The sequence below is a fragment of the Pinus tabuliformis genome, chromosome 7 (genome assembly GCF_031772625.1).
Source record: "Pinus tabuliformis cultivar Carrire ecotype Pingquan chromosome 7, CPIR1, whole genome shotgun sequence".
Classification (NCBI taxonomy): Eukaryota; Viridiplantae; Streptophyta; class Pinopsida; order Pinales; family Pinaceae; genus Pinus; species Pinus tabuliformis.
In genome coordinates, this window is record NC_142293.1 from 1,972,707,240 (window position 1) to 1,972,731,578 (window position 24,339).

A 24,339-nucleotide genomic window follows, 5' to 3' on the forward strand; every position below is an offset into this window, starting at 1 on the left:
AATAAATTTTTAATAATAATTATAGATTTAAGGTTCAATTTTATAAATAAAGTCATATCAACATATTTTATATAAACATGATTTATGGTTTTTTTTTACATTTTGTTACTTTACTTTATTTTATATAAAATAGAGTTTCCAATTGTTTACTTTAATTATTAGTAATTACTATGTGGATGGTAGGAATTTAACAAGATTTTTAGTTGTAGTCACTAACTAAAAGTTGAGATTTATGTCAAAAGTACTTATGCCCAAGTAGCTATTCCTTTTGCCTTTTTATTTAAATTGAGTAATTAAAAAAAAATCACATAAACAAGTGTCATATGAAATGAATTATGATTCTTTGGATATGTGGTATTAATAAACAATTGTAATGGCCATAATATTGTAACAAAATCCATTTACATGTTAAGAATCTCCATGATAAAATGGGATGGATCTCCACTATTAAAAATCTTGTTACATCTATCCTTAAACATGTATAAGTTTAAATTTATATATTAATTCTTGTTAAAATAACCAACAACAATAATAGTAATAAGTTAAAATAAAATTATAATTTAATTGATTTTAAAGATTTTTTTAATATTAATAATATGAAATATATTATGAAATAAATATTTATCAAAAATTGATATTTATAGATATTTATCAACTATAATATATATATCTAATTTAAAATAAAATAAAATTTTATTTTATTTATAATTTTCACTATATAAGATGTTTCATGAAATTAATATTTTAATATTTATTAATATTTACTATTATCTAATTTAAAATAAAATAAATTTTATTTAATTTATAATTTTTACTAAATAAGATATTTCATGAAATTAATATTTTAATATTTATTAATATTTACTAATTATTTAATTGTATAAAATAAATTAAATTTATTATAATATATGCACCATAAAATGATGATAATGTGACGAAATATGTACTGCCATTAAAAAAATAAAAATAATGCAAATTATAATGGGAAATAATGGACGAAAGAATAACAATTTATGTAGTCTGTACATCCACAAGAGATCAAATATCTAGTTTGTGACAACATCGACTAGAAGCAAAATATATGATCACAAAGATTTATGTTTTTTATAATAACTATCTAATTCACTACTATCTTTCTTAAAAAAAGATGGACCACAAATAATATTGATAATTATTAGATAAGAAAGAGTTGTTTTTATCAGGCGGATAGTAAGAAATTTAATGGTATTTTTGGTAGTAGTTAGCTAAAGTTAAAATTTATTTTTAAATTATTTATTTTTGGTAGTTATATTTTTATTTATTTATTTAAATTAAATCATTATAAAAAAGAAAATTATGTAAATAAGTGTTATATGAAATGAGTTATGATTTTTTGGATATGTGATATTGATAAATAATGATATTGATCATAATAATATAACAAAGCCTATTTACATGTTAAGAATATCTATGATAAAGTAAAATAAATCTCCACAATTAAAACTTTTGTTATATCTATTTTTAAATTTGTATATGTTTAAATTTATAAATTAATTATTTAAAAAAAATAATAATAATAATAATAAGTTAAAATATAATAATAATTTAACTGATTTTGATGATTTTTTTAATATTAATAATATAAAATATATCATAGAATATTTTAATATTTATCATGAATTGTTGTTTATGAATATCTATCAGTTTATATAAGTATAAAATAGTCTTCAAATTTAATTTAATTTTTTAATCTTCACTGTATGAGATGTTTCATGAAATAAATATTTTATTTATTAATTATTTAATTTATATAAATTAAATAAATTTTATTATATTATGAATAAAAATAATGCAAATTATAATTAGAAATAATGGATGAAATAATAACGATCTATGAAGTTTGTGACAACATGAGTAAGAAACAAAATATATGATAACAAATATTTATGTTTATTATAATAAGTCTCTAATTCAATACTATTTTAATTATAAAGGATGGACCATCGATAATATATGCAATTATAAAAAAATGGACCACTACAATTAGATAAGAAAGAGATGCGTTTATTTCAATCGAGTTTCAATTGAATATGATTTTAATTACACATGATGGATCATAAACAACTTTTACTAACATAAAAAGATATATGACATTTATGATTGCAAGAAATGAAATGTATGACTTTTACAGTTAAATAAGATAAAGTTGTATTTATTATTAAAAAATATTGGAAGATATTTTAAATATAAAATATTATACTTTAATTATGAAATATGAAACCTAGAAATTTGTGATAACATTCACAAGTGATAAAATGTAGGATAAAAATTGGGTAAAAGAAATTTATTTTTACTAACTTAATTTTTATCTGAATATGATTTTAATTTTGAAATATAGGTTAGGTTTATTTAGTTTGGGAGAACGTTTATGAAATATGAAACATTGATAGTTGTCATATTTTGTTATAATATTTATAAAAGACTAAATATATGATATTATTGGTAAATAGATAGATAGGAAATATTTGTGTTTGTTATACACAAGTATTTATTCAAATACTATTTCAATCTTAAACAAGCCATTATATAATAGAGTGTTATGTATTTTTTACATTTAAGAGAGATGAAATATATGATGACATCTATAAGTAGATGGAAAAAAAATGAGTTTATTATAATCAAGCGGCTATTTTTATATGATTTTAATTTCAAAATTCTTAAACTCTCATTCACACGAGTTTTAAGTCCTTATTCAACAAAGGGGATATGACTCAGACTTAGGCTCTTTAAATAGTCCAAGTTGTTTGGGATGGTCACTCTCGACAAGTTTTAAGGCTCTCTTGGCCTAGATTTCTCTTCCTCTTTCGAGGTAAAAGACAGGGGATTTATCTGATCGTTGTCCTATTGTTAATCTAATACTATTCTTTATAATAATGCACCTAATACACAGGTGAAATCTTTAGAAAAATATGATGCAAAGAAGAGAAGCTATAAACTGATGTGATGGTGGCGTTCTCTTTGTGCATATGATGAATACTTAAATGTGAACTTAATACTAAAACTAAATTATAAATGTAACTATAATTTTGGTTATTGATGATTCTTGATGCGATGTATGTAAAGGATAAAAAAGTACAACAATGCAAATCTCTGACCCTTTAAACAAACATAGGGTAAACCAATATTGGCTTAATATCACACATCAAGAACAAACATAAATTTAAATATTGAAACTAACTAAGTCTATCTAATGCAGTTTCTCAGCTAAACCAAACTACAAACATCACTGTAACAATTTCTAAATATTGGTAATGTTTCAATTATTCATTTAAGAAACAACTCAATAATCAAATAAAGAAATGTAATAATACATCATAAACTACTTCAGCACATGTATTAATTCAATTTATATAAAGATAACATCCTCAACAATATAAATCCTTGGAAACAATTCACATGAACCTAAATTAAAGCAATGTTCAAACCAATATCATCCTTAAGATAGAAGTCATTGAAAGATTATTATGATGGAATGTAAACACATGTAAATTTAATTAACATAATAGAGGATAAATGTAATAATTCATTACATGTTCATAAATTGAAATCATAAAAAGAAAAAGTTCTTTCTTTAGAATTTATAGAAATTAAATTACAAAAAAATCAGAAAAACATGAATAAAAATCAACTATGGAAATCAAAATAACATAAGTATTATTTAATTGAATCAAATCAAAATACTTACTAAAAACCTTTAAAATCAATAAGTCCCATAGTCTTCGAACTCTCTTTATAATAACTTTTGAGTTTATAGAATATCCAAATAGGTCACACCAAATAGAAAATACTATTTCCAAAAAAATGGAAAGGAGATTTTGTCTAGTTGATTCAATCTCATGGGCCATATCAATTTTCTCTAAAATAAGGTGATTATCCACAACCATCATAACACAAAATGTTTCCCATTGAACATGATAATGGCATGCACAATCTTGAAGACTCTATGAAGAGATAACACTAAGCCAAAATGAGTAATAGTAACCTCGAAATATCAAACAAATTGATATTAACAACAAATTTTCTTTAAAAAGAAGTGATACAAACTCTTTGATTTTGTAGTTGTTCTAAATAAAAATGACATGAATCAAAAAATTGAAATGCAAAATCATTCATACCTCATAATAGACACCACATATTCATTTATAGTATGAAAACACAATAAAAACCAGAGTGACGGAAATCACATGATATTGATTCGCAAAATATTTTACAACCAACTAACCTTGAATCAATCTGAGTCTGGAGAATTCAGTTTCTGATTGTGATAAGGTTGTTGGCGAAAGAGATAGTTCTATGCGGCATTTAAAAATTCTTTGAAACTCTGGGAAGCAATATCCTTGTTATTGAATAACAGATTCCTAATTGAGCTACCGTGATAGCAAGATAAATTCTTACGTGTCAAACTGAAGCTAGTAGAATTAATCACATGAGCTATATTTCAGGGTGATAAGTATGGATGCCAATGCATATGCATTAACCTGTTGACGTGGGGTGCATGTGATCATTTATGATATCTCTTTAGCTTTTCATATTTTCTGATATCTCTTTAGCTTTGTATATCTTTTTGTATTATAATCATAGAATCTCTCTAAACTACGAAATGATAAATCAACCTTGCAATTGCTACCTCCAAGCCTTACCACAAAGTAAAGAGCTCTACCTAATTATCAGTTACTCTTCTTGATCACTAGGAAAATTATGTCTTTATTTCTTTCTCGAGGCTAAATATTACCCCTCCCGCACTTGCCTCCCCTTCTTTTTCTTTTCTTTTTGGTATCATGGCTCTCATGACATTTGCTTGAATTGGTTCTCGCATTGGTTTTACAATATTTGGTGTTTTATGCTTTGTTTGAACCTATGTTCCATTTTCCATTTTGTTTTAGTTGCCCCTTTCATTTTTCTTTTTTGTGTTTTTTTATATATATATATATATAGGTTCCCACATTGGTTTTATAATATTTGGTGTTTTATGCTTTGTTTGAACCTATGTACATTTTCCATTTTGTTTTAGTTACCCCTCTCATTTTTAGTTTTTTTTGTGTTTTATGATTGATGTGTGTGTACTTTACATATTTTTAAGGGACACAAATTATGAAAATGTCACATGGGTACCAAGTGAAACAAACAAGGTTATCCCTCTACAAGAATCAAGCAAAAGAAATTTTACAAAGATAAACTGGAAGGAAGGATCTCAAATCAAATCGCCGAGATCGTTAAAAGCAAGTTTTATGAATCCAAAGGTGGGAGAAGTGTAACACTTGAAATAAATGTGTAAAATGACTCAAGATCAATCATGTAAGGTAGTAACCCCAAGGATCAAAACAAAAGATGTACAAAGACATAATTGAACCCTGAAGGAGCAAGAAAGCTAAAAGCCAAATAATGAACGTAGAGTAAACCATCGACCAAGCGAGTGTTATTAGAGGAGGAACTTTCCAAAAATTTGAAATTGGGGCCCCTTCATTTGAACTAAAATGTAGCTATTTATTGGTCATCCAACAAATGGCAACTCACTAGGTGAACCAATTATCTCTGGTTACGTAATCTAAAGGTTTACAAATGCATGGAGTGAAAGATAAGGTCTTCCTTCATTACTTATTTCTAAATATCATGATCTTGATTGATCTTTAAAATTTATACAAATCAATAAAAATGGTTCCAATACTATCCAAAGAGATTTTAAGAATAAAAACAAATTTATTGATAACATAGTACACTTAGCTTGGAATTTATTCAAAAAAATAATCAATTAATCAAATGAATGGCTAGCATATAAGGATTACCCCAATACCACAGGTATGACCGCTGCTACAAGTAGGCATTTATAGCCTCAATAGGGATACCTTTTAACCCATATTAGATGATTGAGTCACATTATACTGGTCATAGATTCATAGTTAAGCATCTGAACTATTTGTTAATGGGGAAGTAGAATAAGAAGCCCCCTAAATGTGTGGAATGACATGTAGATTCTAGAAGATTTAGATATAATTTATTTGAATAATGCTTTGGAATCCCATATATCTAAGACAGAGCTATTGCTACCAACAGACATCCATTTCCTCAGTAGGGATGTCTCTTAAGCTCAATTTACTTGAGTGTTTTTGTCCCAGGAAGACAAATTAAAGAGGAGCTAAAATCATGAGCAAATATTGCTAATGCCATTTGAGATTATCTAGTAAATAGGGGAGTGGGTCTAAACCTTCCTTAAGGGACAAGATGGCATAAAATTTCAGATGTTTACTAGAGTCATTGACTTCCCTTGGTTCCTTAATCATGGATCCCTTTAAAGGTGAATTTGTTTTTGGAAATGATATTGTTTTTGGATAATAATAAAAATTTCTACTTGATTCTTCAATTTTTTGGAAAACCTTTGAGCACTACTGAGAGGGAGGGGAGGGGGGTGGGTGAATTAGTAGTGTGACTTATTACCAATTTTCACCTTTTATTACTTCTCAACTGAATCACATACTTGTTATTGCAGCAACTCACAAAATGTTAGCAACATATGAGTAAACAATAAACATGTAAACATATAAGAAGCATATGAGTAAACAATAAACATGTAAACATATAAGAAACATATACTAAATGAAAAAAATCAAAACACAACCACAAAAATCATCATCTACCAGAGACACAAGATTTCTGGTGGAAACCCTTCCGGGAGAAAAACCACCCTTGTTTTTGTTGCTCTGCTTTGAGTTTCTATTATGTCAAGCAATTTGTCCATTACATAGTTAGTTGACTCCGACCGGCCTGGAGACTCAACCTAATATACAATAGGCCAACACCAATCAACAAGGAGACTTGATTCTATTGATCATCTCGGAAGACTTTATTCTCACATGGATCTACGGACTACCTTCCGATGAAGCACACCACGATCAACGATCCTTGCCCAACTCTGATTGGATGGAGAAATTGTTCCTTTCATTGAAGATTTGATGTCATTTCTCCTCTCTCATGAAGTCACTGCTCCTCAACACTATGTGGACCTCATTTCATCTATTTTCAAAATTGATCCAAGACACTCTTCTCAACAAGAATTTAGCTCTCCAATCCAAGTCTCAGCAACAAGACACCATCAATAAACCAAACAAAAACGCCATGAGAAACATGCTCTCAGCAGCAGAAAATAGTGGAACAAATGCAGCCATCAATAATGAAATCATCCAACAACATAAACTCTACTCCATATCCTCTAAATAAACTCTACTTCAACAACCATGAATATGATATGAAAAGTTGATGCTTTGCTTTAGAATTCTGCTACAATACTGTCATTAGAGGCCACACATTGAAGCAATCCTTCTCACAACTTGATCTGAAGCATTCTACTACTTCTCCAATGTTCTCACTCACTCTACTACCTCAACCAACCAATACTTAGCTCCAAAGTAATGTATAACTTAGCTCCAAAGTAATGTATATAAAATGCATAGGGCGAAATTCACCTTAGGCATGGGATCAAAGCTGAAACAAATGGACTAAATCAATCCACTAATATCACTATTTTTGCGCTAAAGGTTTTCACATCATTGGAGGACCTTTTCAAACCATTCCTGGCCGTCACAACTTATTCTAGAAGCCTCTCGGAATTTCCATGCCATTTTTCTTCCAATTTGGGCAAGGAATGCAAAGGATTTTTCATGAAAAACCTTATTCGCATGCACAACACTGTCTAAAATCGACTAGATACCTTCAGTTGCATGCACAACCATATCTCCTAAAGAATAGAGCCTTTTAGTCGCATGCATAAGCGTATCTCCATGAAATATGGGTAGAGCATAAGGAAAAACCGCAAGCCACCTATTGGATCCTCTTCTTCAGCATCTAAACTCACCTCAAAACCTCTGTGAATCTTAGTAACAACTCTGCAAGAAGATAAAACAAGTCTCCCAAGTGTCACTGCTAGGTTTACCTAAAAGGCCAACAAACAAGGTTAGCAAGAGTGCCAAAAAGTCATCCACTCTCTAACAAACGCCTCCACAAGTTGAAACACCTATGAACTGACATGAAACATACTATATCACATCTCCATCATCATCATAAGGCCAACACACAGTAACAAGCCATCTACATGAGTATAAGCATGAAGACCAAGATGAATACCTAGTTTCCAACTCAACTACTATGCCAACTCATCATCAACCCTACCAATTTTATCATTTTTCATCAATACATCACAAGGCTAACATCACAAGGTTATAATCAATTCGAATAGAATCATCCCAATGTCGACACAACTAGTTGCAACCATGCTATAAGGAATACATCCAAACAACATCTAGTCTACATAGGGTTGACATTAATGCCAACATGAGCTAGTTGTCGTCATGAACCAATGCCATCATTAGCTAGTTGGAACCATGCACACCATAATACTAAAAGTATCCCCATTTAGCATTGATGAAAACTTCACACATACTCCAGACCAATCTTCTCTATCACTCCCCCTTTGACATCAATGGTAAAGTGTCAAGTCCATCTGATATAGGAAATACGAACTGAAGAAAAAACACTTGAGCATATGATAACTACATGGATGAAAAGTAATGCATATCAACCAACATCCATGCCTTTCATATTAGTAGTAGCAAGTAGAAAATATACCAATCATCATCCAAAGCAGCATACCAACCAACAACCTCTGAAAGAAAGTAGTAGTATGCTTGTTATAAAATTATATATTACAAAGAAATGGAACACATAAAATATTGCATAAACACAAATACAAAAATGCATAAAACAAGAGAGACACAGATATGCATGGTTCACCTAATTTGGGCTAACATCCATGGAGAAATAGCTAATCCTTCCTTTTATATTATCCAGCAAAATGAATAGATACAACCTACAATAGATTCGTTGTAATTTCCTCTTCACTTTCACACAACCTCCTCTCTCTCTCTCAAAATAATCTGTTGTAGCAGCTGCAACACCCTCCAAAATTTTGGCCTGCATCCAAATTTCGGAGCCTTCCCTGGTTTTCTCTTGATGGTTGCAAACACTCGAGCTCATCCCATGAGCTCATTTGAGTTTCCACACCCTCTTCTCTTGATCGATCACCATTCGTCTTTTGGCATGTTGATCACTATGTCATGCTTGCGAGTTTGTTATGGCAATTTGAAGGTTTTTCTTTGTGTGTATGAGTTGTTTTCTCTCTCTCAACATCATTCGAACTCACACACTAAGTTATAAACATTGTCACACAATTTTCGTCATGGTCATTCGAAGGAATATTTCAATTATTGTACTTGTTGCTCTCAACCTTTGAGTCAAGCTCACTGAGCACATGTTGTCTTGTTGGTTTTAGGTGTCTTGTCGTTGATTCATGCTAAGTGTGTGATTAAATTGTCATGTATGTATGAGTACACTTTCTCTCACACTTAGTCAATTTTCCTGAAAATCTATTGACCAAACAACCCTTCGTCAACCGGAGCTGATCTCAGTGACCTTGAATTGTTGCCTAGAACTGCACAGAGCTTGAGGTTGTCCTGCCAGTAGCTTTCTCTGTGCAAATCTGGAAATGAGCCGTTGAATGTCTCCCAAAAATGTGAAAAAAATTCCCAGAAGCTGATCCACTTTGCACTTCCTAAATGACCTCCCTGTTATAGACATTTTTGTGCCTCGCATCATGGAGCATGAAATGTCAATAATCACAGGGATCCTCAGTCCCTAAACATGTTGTTCTTACCCCTAAAAGAACAAGGTCATCAAACAACAACACTTCCAATCAGTTCTCCACCTGAAAACACTTCAAAATAGGCTTATTTTGGATCATGTCAGCTGCTCCACTGAGCTTCTGCACTGGAATGCAACTGTCCCTCCTTGTACCTGTGCTGGAAGTCAAGATTAATGAAGGCTACCTGCGCTGGGCGAGATTGGCCAAGTGGCACAGTCATCCTGCAAGGTGTCAACTGCCCAGGAAGCTTCCAAACTGACACTTGGTTCATGAGATTCGCCCTGTGATGAGTAAGAGGTACTTGATCACCATGTGTAAGCAAGGATCTCCAAGTGGACTCAAGAACTGAAGATTAACTGAAGAGGGAGAGGACACAAGGCAGCTTCATGTCAGTCTCAAGCTGACTCATCCTTTCTTCTTCTATCCTATATATAGAGCTCTTCTATGAGGTCTAAAAAGGGGCTGGAATTTTGTGTAAAGCAAGGAGGTGCTGTTGGTTTACAGTTAGAGCTATTGGGTGATTGTTTTACTAGAGGTGAAGAGGAGAGTTCTTGCTGTTGGGGAGGTGCTGCTGGATTGGAGCCATCATTGGTTGTAACCTTCTCAGAACCCTGTTACTTCTATCAATAAAGTTTTGCATGTTCTCCTATATACTTGTATTGCATTGATGTATTGTATTTACATGTATATTTGATTCATCCTAATCCATGCTTCAGTTATGAGTACATGTATCTTGTAGTTTGCTCTCTTGTTTTGTGCAGGATCTGTGTGTAGCTGGACCGGCAAAGAGAGCAAAGAGCTGGGAACAAGAGACAAAGAGAGAGGACAAGGATCGACTAAGCGAAAGACACCAGGTTGGTTAATCTTTCTTCATTCTCTCTGTACTTTCATAAAGGAAATCATCAAAACTTTACTTTCAGTTGTTGCTAAAGACTGTCACCTTTAGAGTAGGGATAGGGTCATCCGCATCGGATACTTTTCCCCACAACAAACTGGCGACTCCGCTGGGGAGCCTAGTATCTTGTTGGTGTTTGTAGTATTTTGCTATTCATTTCTTGAAGAAAAGAGTACCAAATCGAAAAGCTTTTGACTATATCAAAAGCGAAGTAGAGGGTCTGCTACTCTTGCTCATTTACTGAGCAAATTCAAAATTTGAAGAACTTATCTACAAAAGACTCTTTACTCTTTGTGATAGATCTTCATCCTCTTGATCATCCCTTAGCCTGTACTTGACCTATAGCTTTTTATTTCAGCAAAAACAGTGCATTTTTGAGCTTTTTATGACCCGGAAAACTTTGTAGACGCAACTCTCGTGTCCCAGAGCAGGCTGTCCACAGGCAGTCTGCATTACAGCGCAGGTGCTCCCTTCGGGAACTGCGCTGAGAGTCAAACTGACAGACCAGAGCCTGCGCTGGTCCAGTTAGCCATTGTCTTGCTCAGTTTTCCCATTGTGTCTTGGCCCTGTTTTCACTGATTTTTGCTGATTGCTTGCTGGTCATTGTACTTGCTGTAAACCATTCTCCTTGACATTATTCCGCCTCAGTTGTGTGTGATGAAACTGTGAATGTTCTTTCAGTATTTCTTGTTTCAGTTACAGTTTCCCATTGTGAAAAGCGAACCAGTATAGTTGTGACCTCTTAGATCCTGAACTGTAAAAGTGTCTTTGTGATCTTAAGAGCTAGTTTTATTACTGTTCATGGCTGTTTGAGTTTGTTTGTTTTTCATATTATGGTTTGAATTCATATATTTTTAGTGTTGAAACAAGTACCTGTAAGGTGTCTTTTCATTTTAGACGAAACTTGTTTGTTTACGCTTCAAATTGAATTCGAAAATTATACAACAATTTCCTTTTGTCTACATCAACATTAAGGGAAAAGAAAAGAAATACATGCATCTTGCATTTGCATTTTTGATAAGTTTGTGTGTCTGATCTAGGAGAAAGTGCATTAGTTTGTGCTTTGTGCTCTGTGTGGAAAGATATTGTTTTTCTCTCCCCTCAGTAGTTAGGATTTTCAAAGCTAAAAAGATTGTAAAAGCTTGCTTATCATTTTAGCTGCATTTAGGAATTTGTACCAATACATCTCGTGGTGATCCTGAAAGACAAACTGATAAACAAGATCAACTTAAAATATATTGAATGAATCTAAAAACGCATTGTAACATAACGCTCACAATAGAGGTCTAGGTAGAGACGTGTTCCGGCGTCGTTAAACGTAGTGACTGTCGATCTCTACGAAGGTGGGTGATTCCTCCTGAGGGACGATAGCACTAATACGGACTTGAGCTCCCGCGTACCGTCGCGTATATTGGGAGACCCCTATAGGCAATTATCCTTTATCCTTAGGAAGCCGTGTCGACCGCCCTACTGATCGCGATGCAGTGAACACAGCATTCACGAAGATCGACCACCCGTACCGTAAAACGTATTCTGTGGTTTCGCGAAAGGTTTGGCACACCCTCTGCCTAGATCTCCAGAGCAGTTTCTTTTGGCCTTTTTCAAACTCTATAACTGAAAAGGTCCAACCGAGCATTTGTCACTTCGGGCTCGTTAATACATCGAAGGCGACTAGAGTCATCTTTAGCTTTTTCTCGACTCTTAAAACATGAAAAAGCAAAGTTGTGTCTAAAAGCGTCTAATAAAATTCATTCAATACGGAAACATAATTCCCCTTTTTGTATTTTAGTTGATCAAGTAATCCGCAACCGTGGAGGAAAGTCAATTAAAACTCCGTCGTTCGAGGAGACTCGCGAGTCAACCGTCTTTGTCTCCGGAATCGAGAGTAGTACGGACAAAGCGAACTCGCTTGACCGGGTCAAAATCTCCCATTAAAGTTAGAACAACAGTTCCGACAACATCTGAGATTCTGGTCACTCCTAATATTTCTGGAATCCCTGCCTCTATTAAAGAAGTTCAACAGCAACAGAAGGACAGTTGTACTGATCCTAGTCTGAAAACAAGTACTTGCATAACTGAACCAGTTCCATCTGAAACCGGTCCACAGAGTCTTGTTGGTCAAACAACTGTCGCTGTCGAAGCAACCCCTTCTTCGGCACCAGAAATCTTTTACGGACCTGACGGTCTTCCTCTTCCTCTTGGTCTGATTGCAATAGAGGAAATCGTAGAGGACCAGCAAGCAAATACTCCAACTCATTTTGGAGTAGGTACCACTCTTTTTCCTTCTGCATCAGAAGTTTGTCCATCGCCACAGGAAGTTCCTGTAGAATCGATAGGCAGTTTATTGGATAGACTTAAAATGTCTGAACAACCGTCGACATCTAGAACTGTGCCAAACGACACAGCGACAGCAGAACCTCCTGCTGCCAACCCAACGATGTTTGGCGGCATACCAGCTGTCCCGACTAGCTCTCATCAGCTAGAAGGAGTCCACCCAGGGACTATTATGACAACTTGGTCTGTTCCAGTTTGTTCTTCCGGTATAATACCCGGTAATTCTTATGTTGAAACTAGACAAATTGATCCCTTTGGGAATCAGTTTGGGCCATCCAGTCCTCAAAGGCCATCTATACCTTTGAGCTCCGGATTGTTACCGTATGGGGGGCAATATGCCCTTTCACTTCCCCTTCCGGGGGGATACCCATACGGCAGTTTTCAACAACATTCAGGTTTGACTGAAGTAACGACGAGTGGTTGGGTACCTATGTTACCCCAACAACCAAGAGTTGTATATTCCATGCAACAGTGTGTACCTATGTCTAGTATCCCGACGACACCAGCAATTGTAACTGTGTCGCAAGTTCAATCGATGCCTGTTGTATGTCAACCCCAAGTTGTAATGCAACAGCCTATTGACCCTGCAACACAACCACAATCGCCAACTGCCGGGACGACACAGATACAAACGGGAACCATAACCCCGCATCTTGGTCCGTCGGTTAGTGTCGCACAACAAAACATGGCTTCACAACCATGGATGGTGCAATACCAACAACCTCAGTTTCAACAGGTGTACCAGGGGTCTGAGCAACAGATCTTTGCAAATAGTGGGCAACCCTATATTCAGAATGGGTTAAACCAACCACTTTACAGTGGCCAAGCCCACCAACCATATCAGTCATATCAACATCAGTTGCATTATACTGGTGTGCAAAGACCTACTGCTCAGGCGATTCCATCATATCCTGGGTACGCCTCGCCAAACCTGAATCAGCAGTTGCCATTCGTGGCGACCTTAGAATTACCAGATTTACATCGATTGACGAACGATCCAATCGCCTATGCCCATTGGTGGCCAGCGATTCCTCACAAACTTCCTTCGGACATTCCTAAATTCAATGGAAATCCGGGCGAAGACCCGTCGAATCATGTGATGACATTCCATCTGTGGTGTTCGTCGAATACCTTGAATGATGATTCGATAAGGCTTCGTCTTTTCCAGAGGACATTGACTGGTCCGGCGGCCAAATGGTATATTGAATTACCTAGAGCCTCTTTCGACAATTTTAGTTCCCTAGCCACGACTTTCTTAACACACTTTCAGTTACCTATAAGGTACGAAACTGGGACAGAGATCTTGACCAATTTCAAGCAGACAACAGCCACACATATATCTGATCATATACATGAGTGGCGTCGTCGTCGCAGAATGGTAAAGACCTATGTTCCAGATCAGCTATTGGCTGAGTGGTTTATAAAGTCGCTTCTTCCTGCTATAACAGAAGATGTGGCCAAGGGAGGCGTCGTAACAGAGGAGCAGGTTATTGCTCGTGCTCAATATTTGGACTTAGTATATACTCAGTCGGGCACGCTCTATGATAAGATACCTGACGCCCCCAGACCGGAATTTTCAATCCCTCCTCCTCCCGGATCAAATGGTGACTCTCATGCCGGTGATGGCGTGATTGAAACTGCAAACGCTAAGTCGACAAAGGATTCAGATAAGAAAGCCTGTAAGACTTCGAATCAAAAAGCAAATCAAGAGATTCTTGCTTCGGAGGTAAATGCTGTATCTACGGATAAAGGCAAAAACTCCAATCAACCAGGAAGCAAGAAGAATCAAAACAAAGGGAAGAAGAAGAAACAAGGAGAGTCATCTCCTCGAAAAACTTCTTCAAGCCCTCCTCGAGATAGGAAACCACCTTATGGGTGTCAGATATGTGACGAGGATCACTGGACGAGAGAATGTCCATACAAAGCTGATCTAAAAAGATTCTTAAAGAGTTCGCAAACTCCAGCTGTGTTAACTGATCCGTTTCCCGATCGAGGAAAAAATCTGGTTGGTAGTGGAAATGCTTCACCGTCGCAAGTGCTTATGTTATCGATATCGAAGCAACAGGATGATGCTTTAAATTCGACAAGGAACAAAGATTACGGGAATCCACAGGTGTCGAACGATAAAGGTAAAGATCAACCTAGCAGTTCGACAACAACTTCGGCAGAAGTTGTAACCCCCATCACACATGAATTAACAATAAAACCGCCAAAGGGAGTAGTACACAAGTCGACATTTAATCCTCGTGTCAGAGCGGCACAGCATTATAATATAGTGGAAGATTTGGCGCAATCGCCGTCTGCTATGTCTACTCTTGAAGTACTACAAAATTGCCCATCCCAAAGGCAGGCATTGTTATCAGCAATTGGTGGGGTGGATCCTAAAGATTCCAATCTTGTATCCTTTGATCACAAAGGATATGATCCTCAGTTACCAGCTCAACTAGCTTTCCTCGTCCAAGTGAAAGCCCTCAACAAAACTGTTCACCGAACAATTATTGATGAGGGGGCATTGACATGTATTATGTCGATGAGTTGCTGGAAAACTTTAGGATCTCCAACCTTGACGTGATCATCAACAACATTAAAAGCATTCGACGGAAGGACATATACCCCTTACGGTATCCTTAGTAACTTGAGAGTTGAACTAGGGGGCAAAACAGTAGAAATAGATGTTGAAGTCATCGATGGCAATCTTGACTATAACATCCTACTGGGAAGACCATGGATTTATGCCATGGAAGCTGTTGTGTCGACCTATTTTAGGAAAATCACATTCCCCTTTCAAGGAGAGATTACGATCATTGACCAACAAAATTTCCTCCCTAATGGTTCACAAGTTACAGGAAGTGTTCCTCTGATCCATGGAAGCGACCATTCGTTTCAAAATATCGGAGTAGGTCTCCTAAAAGACCCTGCCTTAATGGGTACTTTCGCCCTACCGCCTCCAATTAATCTGGCAGGAGTGGCCACGGTGGAAACCTACAAAATGAAATCTAATCCAATCTTCTGGTTGGATTCGGAAGATTCCTAGATATTTGGTCGGCTTCGAGGATAGTTCCTATCTCAGGTCAACCTCGTTAAAAAATGAAAAACCATGAGGATAGTTCTTTTACTATGTCAACCTCATTAAAAAATGAAACAATCCCCTTTCCAGATCTCAATGGTAAACCTTCATTCCAATCAACAAAGTTGAATGCAATGAAGCTTGGGGGGCATGCACCTCGGTTGCATTATTATGCTGGGGGCATAACGAGCAGTTTTAGCACATAGTTCATGCTCGTTAAAAAATAAACGCAAGATCCGAGCAGTTTTAGCGCATAGTTCATGCTCGTTAAAAAATAAACATAAGTTGTGAGCAATCTTCCCTTAGAGTTCAAGCTCACCCAGAAAAAATGAACCGGTAAATAACCTTGGTAAATGTAACCTTTGACAGCCATATTAAAGCCCTTGGTCGTGTTCTTGCAGTCTCACCTCCATCCGTTCATTTGGCCAATCGTTCATCTCCATATGTTTGTTTACCCATTTTGAGGAACAGCTGCGAAGAGTGATGCCACTAAGCCATCCTTGTGACACTGCCGTGATTGGAATATTCCAACCTGTACCTGGAATCTGCTGCTGCCCTGTTAATCACTCATTCCTCGAAAGACGAGTCGTCTTTAAGCTCTTTTCACTGACTCGTAAAATATGAAAAGATTTCCAAGTTTTGGCCTTCCAGCTCGTTAAAGCGACCGGAACGCTATCCCTCATTTAGACTTTAATCTTTTTGGACCTGAGGGATTATTACACAAAAAGATCGAGCGCTTGTCTTGTTCGGCTCGTTAAAAGTACCGAACACCCATCCCTTCTGTATTGTTTTATACTTTTTCGGACTTAAGGGATTAGATGACGAAAAAGGAATTATGGAGTTGACTTTCTGTACCTTTTCAGACTCTCTAAAAATGAAAAGGACCGAGTTTTCTTTGTCGTTAGACTCATTAAAATGATTAAATAGCGACAAACTTGTCTTTAGACGAGAACGAGTTTCCCTATCGCTAAGCTCGTTAAATCATAGCAATAGGCTTGCCCGAAGGGCAGGTTATAAAACAAGCATATGTTATCCTCCTCAAGCTTGACAAAAATAAAGAGGTACTGGTCAGAAATGACTGGGGAAAAATTGGGAGAACATCAAAGTTTAATGGTAGCAAGTCACTCTTGAACATGACACTTTTCCTCCGTACCACATCGGGTTGGGTTGTTTCATTCACCGGTCTCACCGCCATGGTCCTCGCCAAACCATCCACGTTTGGGGTAATGCTACCGATCCATTGCATCAGTGTCGTTATATGTTCAAGAGGGGTCATTCTGAAAGTGTCAACCGTGTCCCATCCACTGCCATACATTATCCTTCATCCATTCATGATCGCCACCCTGAATCATATGTCACAGTTTGTTTTCACCTCCACTAAAATCATTAGCTCCGTTCCGTGTCATTGATGTGGGATTCATTAAGGCCCTCCTTTGACGGATCGCTTCTTGTCGACTTCAGCTCATTATCCAAGAAGTTGATCTAGGAACAACCCCCATTAGTACTTTGAAGCTTGCATGCCTCAATGGCAAGTTTCTCACTTCCGGCGACAGGTATACATCAATGACCTTCGACCAGAAGATTTTGCGTGGCGTTCGACGCCAAGTCCTTTATTCACGCCACGTGAATTGTACTGCAGTACCTTGAGGGTCATCGTCATTATTGGTGATTCCTCTCGCGCTTGTTAACGGTTTTCATTATTGACCGGTAATCAAGCGATGTCTTTCCATGTTCGACTTCAGCGCAATTCTCACATGGATCGACTTGTACTTAGAGTGAAGATCGAACGAGTTTGAAGACCCCGGATCTAGTTTCATCCATCCGGGCTGCGATATATATTCGGGAAATATAAAAGCATTTGCCATGTACATCATTGCAGCAGATGATCATCCTATTCAAAGGATGATAATTTCAGCAGAAAATTATCAGTCTACCTTCAGACGATCGTCTGTCATATGTACCAAAATGTATTTATAAAAGCTGAGCATGGGAATGCCCGCCTCAGCTAGATCATGAAAAAAGAATGAAAAATAATGTATTGTATTGTATTGTATTACAGGGCGCCTCCTCAGCACTGGAACGAACTTCGGACCCTCTAGATAAAGCATTTCACCCGATAAACGGCCTCATACTTTAGGGGGCAACTGTTATAGACATTTTTGTGCCTCGCATCATGGAGCATGAAATGTCAATAATCACAGGGATCCTCAGTCCCTAAACATGTTGTTCTTACCCCTAAAAGAACAAGGTCATCAAACAACATCACTTCCAATCAGTTCTCCACCTGAAAACACTTCAAAACAGGCTTATTTTGGATCATGTCAGCTGCTCCACTGAGCTTCGGCGCTGGAATGCAACTGTCCCTCCTTGTACCTGCGCTGAAAGTCAAGATTAATGAAGGCTACTTGCGCTGGGCGAGATTGGCCAAGTGGCACAGTTATCCTGCAAGGTGTCAACTGCCCAGGAAGCTTCCAAACTGACACTTGGTTCATGAGATTCGCCCTGTGATGAGTAAGAGGTACTTGATCACCATGTGTAAGCAAGGATCTCCAAGTGGACTCAAGAACTGAAGATTAACTGAAGAGGGAGAGGACACAAGGCAGCTTCATGTCAGTCTCAAGCTGACTCATCCTTTCTTCTTCTATCCTATATATAGAGCTCTTCTATGAGGTCTAAAAAGGGGCTGGAATTTTGTGTAAAGCAAGGAGGTGCTGTTGGTTTACAGTTAGAGCTATTGGGTGATTGTTTTACTAGAGGTGAAGAGGAGAGTTCTTGCTGCTGGGGAGGTGCTGCTGGATTGGAGCCATCATTGGTTGTAACCTTCTCAGAACCCTGTTACTTCTATCAATAAAGTTTTGCATGTTCTCCTATATACTTGTATTGCATTGATGTATTGTATTTACATGTATATTTGATTCATCCTAATCCATGCTTCAGTTATGAGTACATGTATCTTGTAGTTTGCTCTCTTGTTTTGTGCAGGATCTGTGTGTAGCTGGACCGGCAAAGAGAGCAAAGAGCTGGGAACAAGAGACAAAGAGAGAGGACAAGGATCGACTAAGCGAAAGACACCAGGTTGGTTAATCTTTCTTCATTCTCTCTGTACTTTCATAAAGGAAATCATCAAAACTTTACTTTCAGTTGTTGCTAAAGACTGTCACCTTTAGAGTAGGGATAGGGTCATCCGCATCGGATACTTTTCCCCACAACACTCCCATCAAGACTCCCGATGGTCAACTGGAGAAAGAACTTGAGCTGTGACCCAGGGTTGTACTGAGCTCCAAAATTGTGCAAAGTTGTCCTACCTTGCCCTTCTTCCCTGCTCTGTAGCTAGCTCGGTAATTGCACAGAGTTGTCCTACCCTGCCAGCCCTTCTTCCTCGCTTTGCAACTAGCTCAGGAATTGTGTAGAGTTGTACTGCCCTGCCAATACTTCTTCGCCGCTCTACAACCAACTGAGGAATTGCGTAGAGTTGTCCTGTCCTGCCCTTCCTTCCCAATCTACAACTAGCTTAGTAATTGTGCATAGTTATCCTATTCAGCCGTTCTTCCATGCTCTGTAACTAGCTCAGAAAATGTGCAGAATTGTTGGGGCCCGAACTATCTCTTAGGATTGCACAGTTTTGACCAGCAGCTCTTGCAACCAGACCTTTTTCTTGTCTGGAAAATTACGCAAATGTTTCTGCCAGTGCATCTTGTTTTCCACAATATCTTCCATAGAGATATTGCGCAAATCCTAGCTAGATGACCTGCCGAGTGCTCCCTTGGAAAATTGCAAAAATTAGCCTAGCAGCTCCTCGACACCCCACCTAGCCTTCCTCTCAAAAACTGTGCAGTTCTCCCTCCCAGTTGGGGTTTTCCCCGCAGTTGTCACTGCTATCTCGGATTGTGAAAATTTGTCTCCCACTAACATCTGCGTAGTTTTTCCAGGGAGTGCTCCGAAACCTCACATCCTGACTTGTGTTGTGCTCTCACAGCATTAGTGCCTTTTCCCTCTCTCGATCACCTACACCAAAATGGACGAGAATGCATCATGATAGACTAGGATATTTTTTGGATTTGATGTCATCTCGTCATGAATGATTGTAGGAACATGTACATTGATGAAACATGGCATGGCGATGAATGGGATGGAAAAGAGGCGCACGCTAGAAGACTTGCTTGCGGTCGATCGAATACGTGAAGCACATTGAGCAAGTGAGTGAAGGGGACACATTCACATGTACCATCAAGAAAATACCAAGACTGTTATGAAACCAGCTCAAGAAAAGATAGAAAAGATAGATCAACGCCTTAGAATTCAGCCTCTTCGAGGGGGCAACCTCCTTTACATTACATAAATGAACAATTCTTGGATGATACAAATGAAAAGACCTCCTATCTGTATATAGGAGTCTAAGGGGTCATAACATAATCAGAGCCGACATAACAATAATAATGCAAGGGCACAATAATAACAATAGTGGGCTTCTATGGGGCACAATAGTAACAATATGGGCACTACATGGGTACATCAATATAATAAGTGGGTTATACTAATAACAATAAGGGGTTACACTAGTAGTATAGGGGCCTAACATGCCCCTCTCCTTCAAAAAGCGTTGTCCTCAATGCTTGAGTAGTTCTTGATGCTTTTGTATAAAATTCTTGTCCTCCCATGTGGAATATTCAGCGGGTAAGTTCTTCCACTTGATGAGATACTATGAAATTAATCAATTTCATAGCTGTCGGGTTCTTGTGTCTGTGACTGCTCCAGGTTCCAATATGATTTTTCCTTCCTCTTTATTTTCTGGCAATATTGTTTGAATTGGGATCTTTTGCAACTTTTGAATAAGTGGCCATACTTCTTCGTCCTTCTTCCATTCATCCCTTGCTTCGTTTATCCAATCTGGTTGGATAATATAAATAGCACAAAACAATGCTTCCACATCCTCATCCTTGAAGAGTCTTCCCATTCGGTAAGGTCGCCATTTTTTAAGTGCCTGTTGTTTCGTTTGATTTTGCACCAAAGTGGCGTTATCCTTTAAAAGTTGGAGAACTTGTTGTTGATGCTCGATGTGATCTTTCACTGCTTGAACCTTTTTCTTCTTGATATGTCCTTCTATCTCTAGAGTTTGAGGAGTGGTAATCTCTTCCAATCCTTTACAAGATATGGTCGGATTTATTTCTTGATGCTCGATGTGATCTTTCACTTCTTGAACATTTTTCTTCTTTATATGTCCTTCTATCTTGATAGTTTGAGGAGTGGTAATTTTCAACAATGAATTACAAGATATGGTTGGATTCATTTCTTCTTTCTCGATGTGATCTTTCACTTCTTGCACCTTTTTCTTCTTGATATGTCCTTCTATCTTGAGAGTTTGAGGAGTGGTAATTCTTGCCAATTCTTTACAAGATATGGTCTGATTCATTTCTTCTTTCTCTGGGGTGGGGTCCTGGCGTATATCTTCTTCTTTTGTTGTTTCTTGATCCTTTTCTTCCTCCTCTTCATATTCTATGTAAAATAATTTCTTCTCAGCACACTTATGACCTTTAGTGCATTTGCTATCACAATTGTAACAAAGCCCTTTTTCTCTTTTTTCTTCCAATTGTTGTGGTGTAACCCTTGTAGGTTGTGGAAGGCTAGGACAAACAACACTTCCATATTTATAGTTGTGAGGGGTACACTTCCTGGTTTCCATAATTTTGCTTTCCACTATGTCACAAAGCCCTTTTACTCTTTCCAATTGTTGTGGTCTTGCTCTAAAGAAGGTGTTGCTCTTTGTATCCTCATAATGTGCTATCATTTCCTCCGTGAAAATTGACCACGTAACAAGTTGTTTACGAGAATAAAGCCCTTTGTACCATAAAAATTGATCTGGTTCTAAATATGAAGATGCAATACATACCTTTTGTAATAGTTGTACACCATGTATATCAAAATATTGCTCCATCTGAAGTATCCAATTTACCGGATCCTTGCCATCAAACTTCCTCATCTTGCTTTTTCTTGATTTTAGGAGCTCTACCTTGAAACGACTGTAACTCTGTACTTTCGGATCTTTAAGTTCTGAAATTGTGACCTGTAGTAGCCCTCTATGTCCTCTTTCCAATGCCACCAGTCTGATCCAAATTGGATTCTCCAAGAAAGAGTTATGCACAATCTCCCAAGATGACCTGATTATAGATTAGTTCAATAGAGCGAACTTGTACAACGTGCCACGAGTCATGGTTTCAACCTTTGGATCTGAAAAATGCATACAAGAAAATAAATTCCGTCCTCTTTCTGTAACTTCTTACTAAATTTCAATCTGATCCCTAGAGAGAAAGTTATGATGATTTTCCCCAGGTCACCTGTTTTGAATGTAATTCAGGAGTCTGCAAAAAGACCAACTTCCTCAGATCATATCTCTGCAAATATCACGCGAAAAGCTTTGAAATTCGGACCCACGGTTCAACGCGATTTCTTCTCAAATGGGTTTTTTTTGGGACTTTTGAAACGTCACAGAACAAAAGTTATAGCGAAAATGCCATGATGACCTGTTTGGAGCAGCGAAACCCTAGAATCCAAAGCTCTCATACCAAATGTTATGAAACCAGCTCAAGAAAAGATAGAAAAGATAGATCAACGCCTTAGAATTCAGCCTCTTCGAGGGGGCAACCTCCTTTACATTACATAAATGAACAATTCTTGGATGATACAAATGAAAAGACCTCCTTTCTATATATAGGAGTCTAAGGGGTAATAACATAATCAGAGCCGACATAACAATAATAATGCAAGGGCACAATAATAACAATAGTGGGCTTCTATGGGGCACAATAGTAACAATATGGGCACTACATGGGTACATCAATATAATAAGTGGGTTATACTAATAACAATAAGGGGTTACACTAGTAGTATAGGGGCCTAACAAAGACCATCGCAGACCCAGCACACTTTTCCATGTGGAGGTGAAGACATGTTACATTGAGAGCATATCATCACTCAGTAACAAAGCAGCTCAACGTTGACACTATAGTCAGCCAATACATGTCAGCAGTGTCATGTCGATTTGTGTCATTATTTTTCTCAGCCACATCACTACTATGCACCATACGTGTTGTAATCAATGCAATGTAAAGTGGACGTCCAAGTGACCCACATATGAAGTCAAAGAGTCATGTAAAGTCAAAAATTCATAGGAAGTAAAACAGTCACGAGGGAAGTCGAAGAGTCACAAGGGTTAGTTATACCCCCTTGGCTATATATACCCTTCATTGTATGACCAAAGGAATTTTCACCTTGGCTCCTCCCACATAGCCTTGAGAGTTTGTAGTTTGTTCTTTAAGGAGTAAGGAGTTTCTCCATGTCCCACTATTGGGACAAGTGATGTATGGTGTACAAATGTATCTTGGATCTTTTTCTTAATTCAAAAGCCTGTCTCAGGCCTGCACATTTTCATGCATGTTTTGTATCCGTTTGTAAGGCTATTCTTTAAACGTTTGTAATGCATGTTTTCTTAACCTTTACTAAGATAGTTGAACTACTTCGGTTATTTTAGTACTCATATTGTTAAAGATGCGTTGTATTGTTTATCACTGTTATCCCATCCATGTGGACTACTCCACCGGACATTAGATAGACCATATTTGTGTATTTCTTGGTGTTAACGACGGTCACCCCTATATGGACTATTCCACTAGATGGTATATGTGTTTTCCCTTGATATTTGGTTTTCACGATTTCCCTATCCGCTATGGACTATTCCTCTGCATTCTAGATATACCCTTCTTGTTGTTCATATGTGTTTCTTCCTAGGTTGGGACTATTCCCTCTCATCAAGAGGCTGACTTTTACCAACCCCCCCCCCCCTTTTGACAATAAGAGAACCCAGACATAGACTTACATTAAGCACTAACTAGGAACACTCACCTCGCTTTCTTTATGTTACAAGCATAACACTCTCATGTGCTGAACAACAAGAGCTAAGGAAAATATCTAAGAGAATGACAAGCGGGCCATCACACCGGATGGGACTCCTACACCAAATGATGTGAGGTCTAGTTGGGAATTCATACCGAGGAGATTCCCTAAATGTTGGCGGGTTTAGCACCGTCAACATTTCTGGCGCTAGAAGGAGGGCCACCAGTTGTTTATGGCTGAATGTCCTCTCAACCCCACGTATCTATCATCTAGTCAAGGTAGTAACATGAAATCCCTCTCTCCCACGTGCAACTCTAAAGTTGGTTACTCCTCACCTCCTAGAGCCAAACAAGAAATCTCATATCATCACCTTCACTCAGTCCGTCCCATCACTCGTCAGTTTGCCAAAGTTGTTGGACTGATCCCAAG